General features: G+C 50.1%; 1 protein-coding gene across 9 annotated transcripts in view; it reads right to left on the minus strand.

The window, feature by feature from the left end:
- Window positions 1-13264, minus strand: part of TSPAN18 (tetraspanin 18) — a 199108-nt gene that overhangs the window by 124176 nt on the left and 61668 nt on the right. The window contains exon 3 of one of the 9 annotated variants that reach the window (XM_053560378.1): window positions 4576-4692. The exons of 7 other annotated variants lie outside the window; for them this stretch is intronic. The gene's annotated coding sequence lies outside the window, so the exon portion shown is untranslated. Of the gene's footprint in view, window positions 1-2289; window positions 2725-4575; window positions 4693-13264 lie in introns of those variants that run through there. One more of the 9 variants, XM_053560380.1, reaches the window with a different exon arrangement.

Here is a 13264-nt window from a genome sequence, read left to right on the forward strand (position 1 = left end):
CCCATTGCACAGTATCTTCATTCATTTTCCTGATTGGTATCCCACCTGTGCTATCCTTTCTTTTTTAAAAAATGTTATTTATTTATTTTTTAAGGATGAAAGTTTCACTACGTTGCCCAGGTTAGACTTGAACTCCTCAGCTCAAGTGATCCTCCTGCCTCAGCCTCTCAAGTAGCTGGGACTACAGGTGCTGTGCCACGGTACCCAGCTTATACTATACTGAATCATTTTCTTTTGAGCAACTTAAAACCAACTCATTTCTAAAACATAGCCTTGTCTTAAGCAACGCTATTCAGAAAACCATGGATTTGATGTGCTAAATATAATTTATCAAACACTCATTCAGATAACTATATAACCATGAAAATAAAAAGTGTTCTCATTCGTGTGAGTTTCACCTAAAATTGACATACCACATGCTGCCGACTGGTAATGTACTTCCTCCCCGCGCTGGAGGTGTTGAAGGAATCAGCTCGCAAAGTTATGTTTGATTTTAGTCTGCCAAAAGCTTCTTGGATTATTCGACCAATGTTCCAACAAGTGTTGGAGAGTCTCCGGAATCAGAAAATGTTCTTGCAGCCCCAAGACAAGTCGGGCAGATTTTTATAGTGGAACAAGTGACATTAAAAGTATAACTTTCACAATTTTCTTGAAACGTCCAAGCACGTTTGAGGTTGTCTAATGCAAACACTGTAGGTGTTGTTGTTAAGCAGCTGCATTTTTTGGAAGAAGCCCTGGCTTCTTGGAACCACTCCTTCCATTCTAACAGGCCTAGCACAAGTTTAGCTGAAGTTGGCTTTTTATGAATGAGGCCGGCAAATCGAGAGCAGTGTCTTCCTTACCTCTGTAAGTCCTTTGCCCAGCACTCTGTAACCAACAAGTACTCAATAATGGTTTATGAACTACATTATGTGTGACCTCATAAAAGACAACGATGCCGTAAAAGAGTAAGGTGTACTGGGTTAAATAGTGTCCCTCACAAAATTCATGTTTACCCAGATATGACCTTATTTGGAAAAAGAGTCTTTGCAGATGTAGCGAGGAGAGTGTTGAACTGGGTTAGGCTAGGCCCTAAATCCAACGCCTGTGTCTTTACAAGACAAGAGGACACATGGAGAAAAAGTCACAGAGGGAAAATATTGTGATTGAAGTGATGCCCCTGCAAGCTAAGGACCCCAGAGATGGCTGGCAACCAACAGAAGCTGCAAGAGGCGAGGAAGGAATCTGTCTTAGAGCCTTCCGAGGGAGCCCAGCCTTGCCAACACCTTGATTTTGAACTTCTAGCTTCCAGAACGGTTTTAAGAGCCCCCAGCTTGTGGAATATGCTTCATCACCCTAAGTAAACCAATATGAAGGCTAACAGGGAATGTTAGAGAAACGAGTGACTGAGCTGAGGTCCCACTATTAGTTAATTCAGATTTGGGACGAGAACTCAGCCTCCCTAGTCCAGGGTCATTCTCACCTTGGAAGGAATAGGAGCCTCCTTAAAACTCACAGCCAGAAACTGCTGCAGGTGTCAGCGCCCTTCCCACCAAGCGGTCCCTGGCTGATCAACACTGGGGAGATCTGGAAGCAGCTTTATTTACTTATTTATTTTACTTCTGTATCACCAAGAGCTGTGAAAAGGGGCCAGACATGCCACCTGTCATTAGCCACGTCCCTCTGTATGTTTTCTCTGGCTTTCTGGACAGATGCACACATCTGCTACTCCCATTCAGAGCTACCCTTTCTCTCTGCCAGGAAGCCTCAAACATTGATCAGACCCAATCATTAAGAAAAGTGATAAGCAGCTCTGTTTCTTCCTGGCGGTGTCCAGCACTGCTACGCCCGCCCATGGTTAAGAGGACCCACGCCCACTAAGGAGGGGAAGGTCCATGCAGGACCAGACAGTCACACCCCACACCCCGGTCCCCAGGGCGGTGCAGGTGACCAGAAAGGGTCTATTATTTCTCCATAAAATGACTCCTTCCACTGTGATCTCCCCGGGCCCTCTCTGGGGACTGAGTTTCTTGCTGGCCCTTCCTCCACAGTCCATTCTGTTTTCACAGTGCTGTCTCCATCCCAGGAATCATTAGCGGGTGGGGGGGTGGAGAGGGGCTTTCTCCTCTTCCTTCTCACCCGCCCATCCTCCTCAGAAACGCAATCCAGGTGTTCAAGGCTGGGGTTTGTAAAAGCCTTTGGACTTGAAAGAAAATTTTAGATCCAGACGTTAAAGATAAACATGCCACTTCAAGTGTGGCAGCTACCAGAGGGGAGCTCTGAAACCCCAGCCTGCAAAGAATCACTCACCCACTGCTGACCAGTCCACAGCTCTGAACCACGGCTTCCGAGGACTAGGCTCTGGGCTGAGCTGAGATGGAAGGCATCCCTTTTCTCCACCCTCCAGCCTCCTTTCCTTCCTTCCTTCCCATAAATATTTTGTTAAACTCCTTTATTGCCAGGCGGCGACTGGTCTGTATTTTGAGTCCACAAGCGTCAAAAAAGAACTGATGTGGCCCCTGCCTTGTGGCCCTAAAAGAATTCACCGTCTAAAAGCAGTAAGGGACAAAGCTGCAAAGTACAGACAAATAGCCGTGTAATCTGCTGAAGACGGTAGAGGCAGGCTCTGTGGGCTGGTGACATTCCATTCTTATTTTCAAGGCTTACTAAATGCTGGGCAAACTTCCATCCAAGTGCTGAGAGAAGCCTGCTACGATGGGACTCTGGGGTGGGAAGGGCAATGGAGGAAGAATCATAACTTCTCTGCCCCGAGTTCTGGCCCCTCCCATTTACTCCTCCCCCCGCCCCCTCCTGGATTTCCGCCATTTTTCTTAGCAGCCCTATAACCTGAGCACCTCAGCTCAAAGACTCAGACACTACAGCATTTCCGTCCTTCCCAATCCAGTTCATTCCAGAACCCTATGGAGTTATTCCCTTCCCTTGTGCATCAGCCCCCTCATCTCCACCCAGTGTCCCTGCTCCACTTCCAACCTCCAACTCTATGCAGTAGACAACATACTCCAGTTTCTCCCATCTTCAGTTCATCCTGTACCGTCTATCACAGCCAGATTCTGGACCCCTGAGTTCATCCAAAACTTTCTTTTTCTTTTTTGTAGAGACAGAGTTTCACTTTATGGCCCTCGGTAGAGTGCCGTGGCCTCACACAGCTCACAGCAACCTCCAACTCCTGGGCTTAAGCGATTCTCTTGCTTCAGCCTCCCGAGCAGCTGGGACTACAGGCGCCGGCCACAACGCCCAGCTATTTTTTGGTTGTAGTTCAGCCGTGGCCGGGTTTGAACCCACCACCCTCGGTATATGGGGCCGGCGCCCTACCGACTGAGCCACAGGTGCCGCCCCATCCAAAACTTTCAAAAGGTCCCCTGGCAGAACAATGAAATGCAAATCCAGCATCCAAGGGCTTCTATAATCTGGCCCTAACCTACTTCTCCGATTTAATATTTTCTTCCTCCTCTGCGTGTTCCCAGAATTACCACCAGAAGGGATTATACCTTCTCTGCAGAAAAACCATACACCCCATGGTTCCCACCTCCAAGCACTGGCCAATTCTGTCCCACCAGCTGGAGTGCCACCTTGCTGGTCTTTTTTTTTTTTTTTTTTTTTGCATTTTTTGGCTGAGGCTGGGCTTGAACCCACCACCTCCGGCATATGGGGCCGGCACCCCACTCCTTGAGACACAAGTGCCGCCCACCCTGCTGGTCTTTTACAGCCACCTCAATAAAGACCTTCTTCACTCCTTCCTCTCTTGACTTCTGTCCTCTAAAAACTTTCAACTGCCCTTGTGGATTTTGTCCTGTGGTGTTTCTACCCCACCATTTGTTAAGGTCTGTACAATTCAGCCTTCTTGGTCTTATACACGGAAACCAATGACTAACTTTTGACTCCCTGCAGGGTCAGGGAAACACTCAATTAATGACACGCTGAATTAATGGGTGGTAAATGAAGTTAACAACAACAATAAAAGGAACAGGTGTGAGGAGACCCAAGGGAGGGCTTCCCTAGCAAAGCCCACAGTGTTACTCTCTTTCACCAGTCCCTTTTCCCTCCCAGCATTCTGGGAACCAGTCTGGATAAATTGGACCTCCCAGACAGACACCTTGGAGTCCCCGCCAGCCTCAGCCACCTGGCCTCCAGGTTCTTGAGCCCTTGCCATTAACTCTGCCCACCCTCCCCTTCCTGGATTCCCACCATTTTTCTTAGCAGGGCAGAGACAGGACATGTGTACGCGCGCACACGTTTGCGGTGTCCTGTGCTCTGCCCCACTCCTAGCTGGTCTGTCCAGTGGGGACTGGAGTGGGGGAGGGGACCCTGATTTCTGTCGCCCCCACTCTTGGGTCTCTCAGCTCCTACTTTTGCTCCTATAATCCATTCTCCACACAGCAGCCAGAGAGATTTATTTAAAATGTAAATTAGAGCTTGGAGCTCTTCAGCTTAAAACCCCCTGAAGGTTTCTCACTGCATTTAGAATAAAATCCAAAGTCTTCCAGGTCTTACAGCCCCTCACCCACCACCACCCCCTCCCATCATCTCCTGCGGCTCTCCCTCCTCCTGAGGTATGTTCGGGGACCCTGAACATACCTCAGAGCCTTCATTTTTGCTGTTTCCTCTTCTGCAGGGTTCCTGACCCACTAAAGATCCCAAGACGAGTGGATGGAGGATTCTTTAACTTGTGATGGCTGGAGCCATATCCCCATTCTACAGATGGAGAGACAGAGGCTTACAACAGGCCAGCATCTCCCAGGGTCTCTGTGAGTAACCCAGCTCGAACCCAAACCAGGCCGTTTTCTCCTGCCTCCTGCATTATTAACCACCACCGTGAGGCACTACTGACTCATTAGGATATTTTTTTCATTTTTTTCCCCCTGAAGCCAGTGTGGTTCCTCCAGATGTTACATGTATATTATTTTATTCCACAGGTATTTACTGGGTACATTTTCTATGCCCAGCTGTGTGCTCGCAGACCCAGCTATATCAGTAAACAAAGCAAAACAGGAAGCTCACACTCACTCCAGTGAGAGAGAAAAGAGACAGACAAATAATAAGAGAACCCTATGTCACCACATCTAGCCGGCGGTATAGTTTTAAAAGCATCAGACTGGGAGTCAGAAGCGATGACATTTGGTCCTGGTTTTGCCCTGTCCGCCTGTGCAGCCTTGGGCTGTGGGGTCAGGCTATGCAGCCCCTGGCAGCCCCCTGAGGCCCCTGCCTGGTAAAGAGTCACTGTGTCCTCTTGGCCCTTCCCAGGAGACAGACTCCCTGGGCAGACACTGGGCCTCTGCAGGGGACAGCCCCAGTTTATGACTCCACAGACTGCCTGAGAAGTCTCTGCCCCTAACACCCACCCCCAATCAGGAACAGGGTAACACACCCTCTCAGGAACAGGGCCACGGGGAGCTGGGGGAAATCTGCTTCAGGAGGGAGACCAGAAACTTCTGCAAAAAGGTGTCACTCCTTTCGGACAGCCCAGGAAGAGGCTCCTTGGAGAGAACAGTTGCAAAAGTACTTTGAGCAAAACTTGCCATCACTGTGCAATGCAAATGCTCTGGAAGGGACTTTGTAAAGCCCTGGGCTAGGAAGCCTGATCTTATACAGAGGGGCTCACCCAGCCCCAGGCCCTGGTCTCCTGCATTTAGTAAACTGGGCTTTGGTTCACCACACGGGTATGTTATGGAGCGCTGACCTTGAGCTGAGGACTTCACTGAAATTGAAATGAGTGAGAAGAGGCTCCAACCTCACATCTGCCAGGTCCACAGGCTCTGGGGCCTCTGCCAATTCTTTGCAACTCTTTGAACCTCAGTTTCTCTGTTGTCAAAATGGGTGCTGTAATAATGTATGGTCATCCTAAAGACTGATCTGAAAGTATGTCCTGAATCTTAAACCACGCACCCTGGGAGAGCCTGCTCCAGTGACAGAGAGTGCCTGGCTCAGTAGACACCTGTTGAACATTCCAGTAAGCGCAGTGGATGACTAAGTGCCACTCTGAAGGCCATCTGCCTGGGTTTGACTCCTGGCTGTGCCACTAACTATAAGCCTGGGCAAAGGCAACATTCCTTGTTCCTCAGTTTCCCCTTTGGCAGGAAGTGAATAACAGTAGTACCTGGCTGAGTGTGATGGCTCAAGCCTGTAATCCCAGCATATTGGGAGGCCAAGGAGGGAGGATCACTTGGGCCAGGAGTTCAAGCCTGCAGTGAGCTATGACGGTGCCTTATGGGGTTGTTGGAGACACACAGATCATCACTGGCACATACTAAACACTCACTAAATGCTACCCCATACGACATACCTGGGAGCGGCTGACAGTCTGGTCCTCCAGCCACAGGCTCCCCAACTGGGAGCTTGCCTATCCCACACCTGGAGGGGCTGCCATATGCAGCTGAATGGGGGCTAGGCTGGGGAAAGCAGAGGGAAGAATGAATTTGCTAATCTAATAAAACTGTTAAGTCTGAGGTTGGCGTTGTGCTGTAGTTGTGTTGTTTGGGCCCAGGCATGGGGTGCGCAAGGGCAGTGGGACACTCCTAAGTTGAAGTGAGATGGGGGACAGGCCCCTGTGGCAGAGAAGACCCCTCTCCCCACCAGACCAGTTTAGTCTGGTTTTCCAAGGGGACAAGGGTTCAAGAAGGTCTTGGGCAAGGCAGGGGAATGCCAGACAGGGCCCCAGGGCGGGGCGGGAGTGGCCTGCAGTTTCACAACAGTTCCATTGTGTCCTCTCTGCACCGACAGCCCCCCTAGTAGCCCACTCTCTGGTAAGCTCCCAGAAGAACAAAAAACAGAAGGAGGGTAAGGGTGAGGAAGGGGCAGAGATGGAGGGGCGCAGGGCGTGACATGCCAAGTCACAAAGGCGGCCTGCAGGGCAGGGGTGAGTCGGCAGAGATGGAGTTTTGCTGCCCTGGGTTCCCTGGCTGGCCCCCATCCCACTGGATCCACTAAGGAGTGGGGGTGTCCAGGGGATGTGGGAGACAAAAACAGCGAAAGACAGCCAGGCCCGGACAGGGCTAAATAAAACTCCTTTATTTATCTTCATATCCCTTAAATACAAGAACTTGAAACCCTAAACCCTTCCTCTCTATTTCTTTTGGATGTGGCTGTGCCTGGCCAAAACTTCACCACTCTTGCCTGAGCTCCTGACCAAAATTATACCAGTTTCCTGTTTAAACCTCTCCAATTCCATGGACTTCTGATATACTCGGGATTAGTTCCAGGAGGGCTGGGGGTAGGGTAGGGGTTGGGGAGGTTGCCCAAGATGATTGCAGACTCAAGCTAGCAATAGCCCCCTTTTATGGCTTGACCATGGTCTGGGATAGATGGGGGAGGGTACCCAGCCCCTGGCAGGATCAGGCAGTGGTGAGGCTGGGGGGAAGGGATGCTCTGGAGCCTTCCTGTGACTACATCCTGGCTCTGCTGCTTTCCAGCTGTGTGACCTTGGGCAAGTGACTTCATCCTTCCAAGCCTGGTTTTCCCCAGCTGTGAAATGAGGATGGTGATAACAGCGTCTGTGTCACAGGGCTGCTCCGAGGCTTAAATGAAAGATGGAAGGAAACTACTTACATCATTGCCTGGCCAAGTTTAAGGACTAGTAAAAGTCATAATTATGATGCTAATGACAGTACAGTCTTCAAAATAATCCTCAACAACAGATAGTGATTTCTCAAGAGCTCTGTGTGGGAGGGCACTCTTCAGGGACAGCCAGCAAGGAGTAAATATGGGTTGGGGGGAGGGTGGCCTGAAGGATCTGTCTGTGGCAGTGTTCAGATGTTAGTAAGTACACCAGCAAAAAAAAAAAAAAAAAAGGCTCTGCATCAGTGAAGTTTGGGAAACGCTGGCTTAACCAAGTTAAATAGGCTCCATTGTACAGGACTTATCAGAACCTTTATGCATCTTGAATCTCTAAAAGGGAAGGCAGAATGCCCATTGGTTCTTCAACTTCTTTGCTGCACAATTGTTAAAGCCCACGTGTTAGTGTTCTATGTTACCCACGTGGGAAAGGCCAGATATCTCTTCGCCTTAGGCAAAGAAGTATCCACTCCTCATTTTCATACCTTCACGAGCCCTTTCCCCTCCCTCATTCACATGTACACTTCCCAAAGCATTGCAGAGATCCTCATCTTCTCAAGCCCAGCACTAGGCACAAGGGTGTGAAATGATGAATCTGGCCCCCAAATGGTCCTTAAGAATCTTTTGGTCTCATCAGCGAGGTATTTACTGCAGGTGTGTCTGCCCTGTCTCCACTTCCATTAATGGCAAGGCTCTTCTCTCAGGTGCTCAGGCACAAAACCTATCAGTGGCTCCCTGTACTCCCACCCTCCACCCATCACCCCTTACATCCATCAGCAAGTCCCACTGCTCGGCCTTCCAAGCTGCGAAACGGAGAGGGAAACAATTTGGTGGCCACGGTGGCCCCCACCTCCCTTCTTGCTCCCTCAGCCCTCCCCTAAGCCTCTCAGGCCCTCCCCTTCTCTTCCCAAATACTGCATCCCATCAGGCTCAGCAGGGGCGCAAATGTCCAGGAGTTTGGTTTGCAAACTCACTGGCCATGTGCCTCTGGAGGTGGCACCTTCTTTGGTTCTCATCAGTGTGGGTAGAGGGAATCTTGTTTTGTCTCCCGCCCTGGGTTGTGAAAAATCAGAAGAGCCAACAGTGCAACATGCTCCCCAGACGTGAAGACTGTTAGTATGGGCTTCCTCCTGGTTTTCGTGATTTACCCCTTTCAGGGACATCCAGAATATGGAGGGCAAAGCTTACCCCCAAAGAAAGACTCTCCAGAGGTAGAATTTCAGGTCCTGTGATACCTAAAGTGAGGTGAGGATGCTATCTGGGGGTGGAGGGATATTCTTGGTACCCTCGAAGGCCACCTAGTAAGAAACCCACCAGCCATGGTTTTGATAAAGCCATGGCCCTGGCCACACCCTAAGCCAATGTCTCAAAATGAAGGACCATTTGCTTGAGAAAGTCCTTGCAGACTGAGGCCTAGGGCCCAGGAATCTCTGTGCTAACAAACTCCCCCAGGATTACTTTACTCTGTCAGCCAGGGCAGGTGCCCAGAGGGCAGACTGGAGGGGTGAATGGGCTCAGGCCTCAGGTGAGCAGGTCTGCTGGTTGGCTGCTTCTGGGTGATGGAGGATTTTCAGGTCATTATTTCCCTGGTGCATAAAACAAGGAGGAGAGACCACTGACATTCTCTCTACCCTGTCGGTCTAGACTCCATCCTGGGCACGGCAAGCAGGCCGTATCCAGAGAGGGCTGGCATCCCTGAAGGAGACACCCAGCTGGAAACAGGAATAATGACACGGCAGGACCCCAAGACCCTGAGTGCAAGGTTCAGACTTTCCATCTCCATGGTGTGAAGAGGGAAAAATCCTTTGGTGATGGTAGTGGGGCTGGGCGGGAGCAGAGGTCCCTGACACCCATTTCCCATGAATCAGCAAAAAAATCATAAAAACTAAAACCCAATCTCTCACTGCCAGGCCACCTCCACTGCACAACACATACAACTCAGGTCACTTGCCAGCGAACTCTGCAGCACGGTCATAAATAATTAAAATGAAATTATGGTTGTCAAAATAAATTAGCAAAGAGCCAGGAGCCTCCACTTTCTTCCCGTCCTTCTTGCCACCCCTTGAGCTCAGTTCACTGCTCCAAAAAAGCTGATTGTGGGCAAAGGGTCTCCAAGACACTGGGGCAAATGAGGGAGATGCAGGTGTGATGCAGAAAGGTCAAGGGGGGTTACCCAGGGGGATAAGAGGACAAAAAAGCACAGGGAAGTACATATACAGCTGTAGACCACCCCTGAGGCCTGCAGTGGGCAGTGCTGGCCCCTGCAAAGCCTCTGAAGGCCCACGGAGCAAGCCCACAGGGCACGGGGCTCATCCCCCCAGAACACCCGGGAACTACGATTCCAAGAGGAAAGACTGACCCCCTGGGTCTAGAAACAAAAATTCTTCCTTTCTGTCCTAGATCAGGAAATTAGATCTGTACCCCAGGGGCCTGGTCAAGCAGAGCGGCAGGAGTAAGAGATGACAGAGGACAATCATATTCTGCTTTCACTAAGTTTCACATGTACCCTTGTAAGATGCACCGCAGGTGTAATCCCACCAATCACCCTCCCTCTGCCCAACGTCCCCCCTCCCTCCCCTCCCTCTTCCCCTTCCCCATATTCTTAGGTTATAACTGGGTTATAGCTTTCCTATGGAAGCCAAAATTTATTTCATGGTAGGGCTGAGTACATGGGATACTTTTTCTTCCATTCTTGAGATACTTTACTAAGAAGAATATGTTCCAGCTCCATCCATGTAAACATGAAAGAGATAAAGTCTCCATCTTTCTTTAAGGCTGCATAGTATTCCATGGTGTACATATACCACAATTTATTAATCCATTTGTGGATTGATGGGCACTTGGGCTTTTTCCATGACTTAGCAATTGTGAATTGGGCTGCAATAAACATTCTGGTACAAATATCTTTGTTATAATGTGATTTTTGGTCTTCTGGGTATATACCTAGTAGAAGAATTATAGGCTTGAATGGCAGATCTATTTTTAGATCTCTAAGTAACTAAGAAAATGCCAGGAATGCTATGTTAACCAGTGTGATGAAAATGTGTCGAACTGTTTATAAAACCAGTGTATGGTGCCCCATGATTGCATTACTGTACACAGCTATGATCTAATACTAATAAAAAAAATACAATAAAAAAAAGAAAAAGGAGATTTAATAGAAATCAGAGAAGAGAGAGAAAAAAAAGAGAGAGATGACAGAGGGTGTGAAGTCAGCACCAGGAATTCAGTGCATGCCTCATCTTTGCACCTGGGTACCAGGCTGGCCACCACCACTCGCCTAGACCCTTGCACTAGCTTCCCATTGGGTCTCCTGTGACCCTGTTGCCGTACTGTTTAGATGAGTGGAGGTATTTTGCAAACGAGGAAGCTGAGCTATAGAGGAATGTTCTGGCTCACAGTTACTAGGGCAGGCAGTGGGACACTGGACCTGAACCCAGGCAAGCAGGCTTCAGTGTGGGCATCTTATAACATCATCTGTTGCCAGCATCAGGAACAGGGCATTAGGCAGCAGCATCCCTTGGATGATGTCAAACACTTCCTCACCGGAGTCAGCCAGTGGGGACAGACTGGTCCCAGAAGAGAAGCAGCTGGCCTGAAGACAGGAATTGGTGGCTCAGTGAAGGAATGCACGTGGTGAGGATGAGGAGCCAGCCATGCTGAGGATTTAGATCTGTGATGGGAAGACCCCAGGAAGTTTCCAGGGCAGAAAGGGCAGCAGCTCTTTGACAGGGCTGACGTCCACCTAAAGCCAGTGAGGATCCTCTCTTTCATGCATCAACCAAAGTGGCACTATTTTCCCCACTGGGTCAGTTGATTAGAATGAATGCTAAAAATTAGCATTTATTAAGCACCTACTGTGTGCCAGGCACTGTGCTGAGCACTGTTACATATACATTCTCTCATTAAATCTTCATGTTCACCTTACAAGACAGGCACTTTCATTATTGTTGCCATTTTACAGATGAAGAAGCTGAGGACTCAGCAGGTTAAGTAGCTTGTCCAATACTCCAGCCACTGGCAGAGCCAGAATTCTAGCTTATGCCTGTCTGAGTTCAGAGCCTGAATTCATAATACCAATGACCCTGAGTGTGCGCCCTCATGCACACACACACACCCCCCCACCACACACACACATGCACAGTGCTCTTGGCTGCTTGAGCCAGGTCTCCCTGGTTATGGGAAACACTTAGTAGGGGTGAAGCTGGTGGAATCTGGAGGGCTGCAATTTCTCAGACAAAACTTGACCACAGCTCCTTCTCCTTTTTCCTCTTGCTCAAGGAACCTGTGGCTCGAGGCCAGGACATGGGGTGCCAGGGAAGGGGCCCCGCATTTCCCTCCTCCAATGGCTCATTTCTGAGTAAAGCAGTCGGAGCTCCAGGATTAATGGACATGGCTCTTGCTTTCAAGTCCCTCCCGTTGACAGATCGCCTAATTCCCCCCTCACCCCCCTGTTCCTCAACCTTCCAGAAAAAAAATATAGATGGCTTGCTTATCTTAGTGTGGGGTTGCCTTGGAAACGGCATCCCTTGTGCATGCACTGTCATAACATTTCAGTGCTGCTCGAACACTTAAAGGCACAGCCTCCTCCTCTCCGAGGCCTCAACCCAGGGGCAGTTGTCCAACGATTAGGGAGGGGATGGTGCAGGAGGAGGCAAAGAAGCAGGAGGACCCCAGCTGTAGACACATCTGCTTTCATCACTCCAGGGCTTGGTGTCACCTGGTGCCCAGCAAGTGAAGGGGAGGCTTGCAGAGCAAACACGCCTCCAGTGGCTTCTAGTCAAGCCATGTGCTCTGCCTGAGTACTCTGTGGTAACTCTCACCACCACTAGTTGCCTCTAGTGTGGTCCCTATTGACAGAAGAGAAAATTGAGGATCAAGGAGGTTGAGACATAGTGGTGGACACTGGTGGTGTACAAGATGACCAGCCATTCTGGCTCAGAGATATCTGTCCCAGGAAGCTCCTGGGTCCCAGATTACCTGGATGGTTGGTCACCTTAGCTTCAGCCACTTCCCTCTGACACTTGCACCCTGGCTCCCGTGCATTTGCTCTGACACATGCACCTATGACCCTTCTTCAGCAGGTGGCCCTTGAGCTGTGGAGCTGCTCTGCCCCATGAGCTGGGAGTGGAAAGTGCTCTGAGCCATCCACCTTCTCAGCTAATGACCAAGCAGTATGGATAGGAATGCCCAGCTCCTCGGCTTCAATGGAGGGCAAACTCTGAGGCATAGCTGGCCCCCCAGATCCCCCTTCTGTGGGACTTGGCCCTGGATCTCATGCTTGCCTGGCTTCTTCCCCCTTCCCCCGGGAGCTCATCCTTAGTAAATCACTTGCACTCACCTCAGGGTCTGCTTCTGGAACAACCTGACCTTGGGTCCCACTGTGGGGCCTGCTGGAACTGCACCACAGCCACCCAGCTTCAGCTCCTGCGGCTTCCACATACACCTCAAACCCTGGGCCTCTGACCCTTTCCCCACAAGCCACCTAGACCCTCCAGCCCACGGAATATGCTACTGCTGTATCCCCTTTGCCCAGCATGTCCTTCCCAGGCATGACCCCAGGTGGAAGAATCCTTCAAGAGTGAGTTGCAGCCTCAACTCTTTGGAGAGGCCTTCCCTGATCCTCCTCCACCTGAAGGTGTCAGAGAGGCACAGAGACCCCTCGGTTACCACAGCACCCCCAAATAGCTCCACCAAGCCCATGGTGGGGGGACCA

Source organism: Nycticebus coucang, chromosome 14 (genome assembly GCF_027406575.1).
Source record: "Nycticebus coucang isolate mNycCou1 chromosome 14, mNycCou1.pri, whole genome shotgun sequence".
In the NCBI taxonomy this organism is placed as follows: domain Eukaryota; kingdom Metazoa; phylum Chordata; class Mammalia; order Primates; family Lorisidae; genus Nycticebus; species Nycticebus coucang.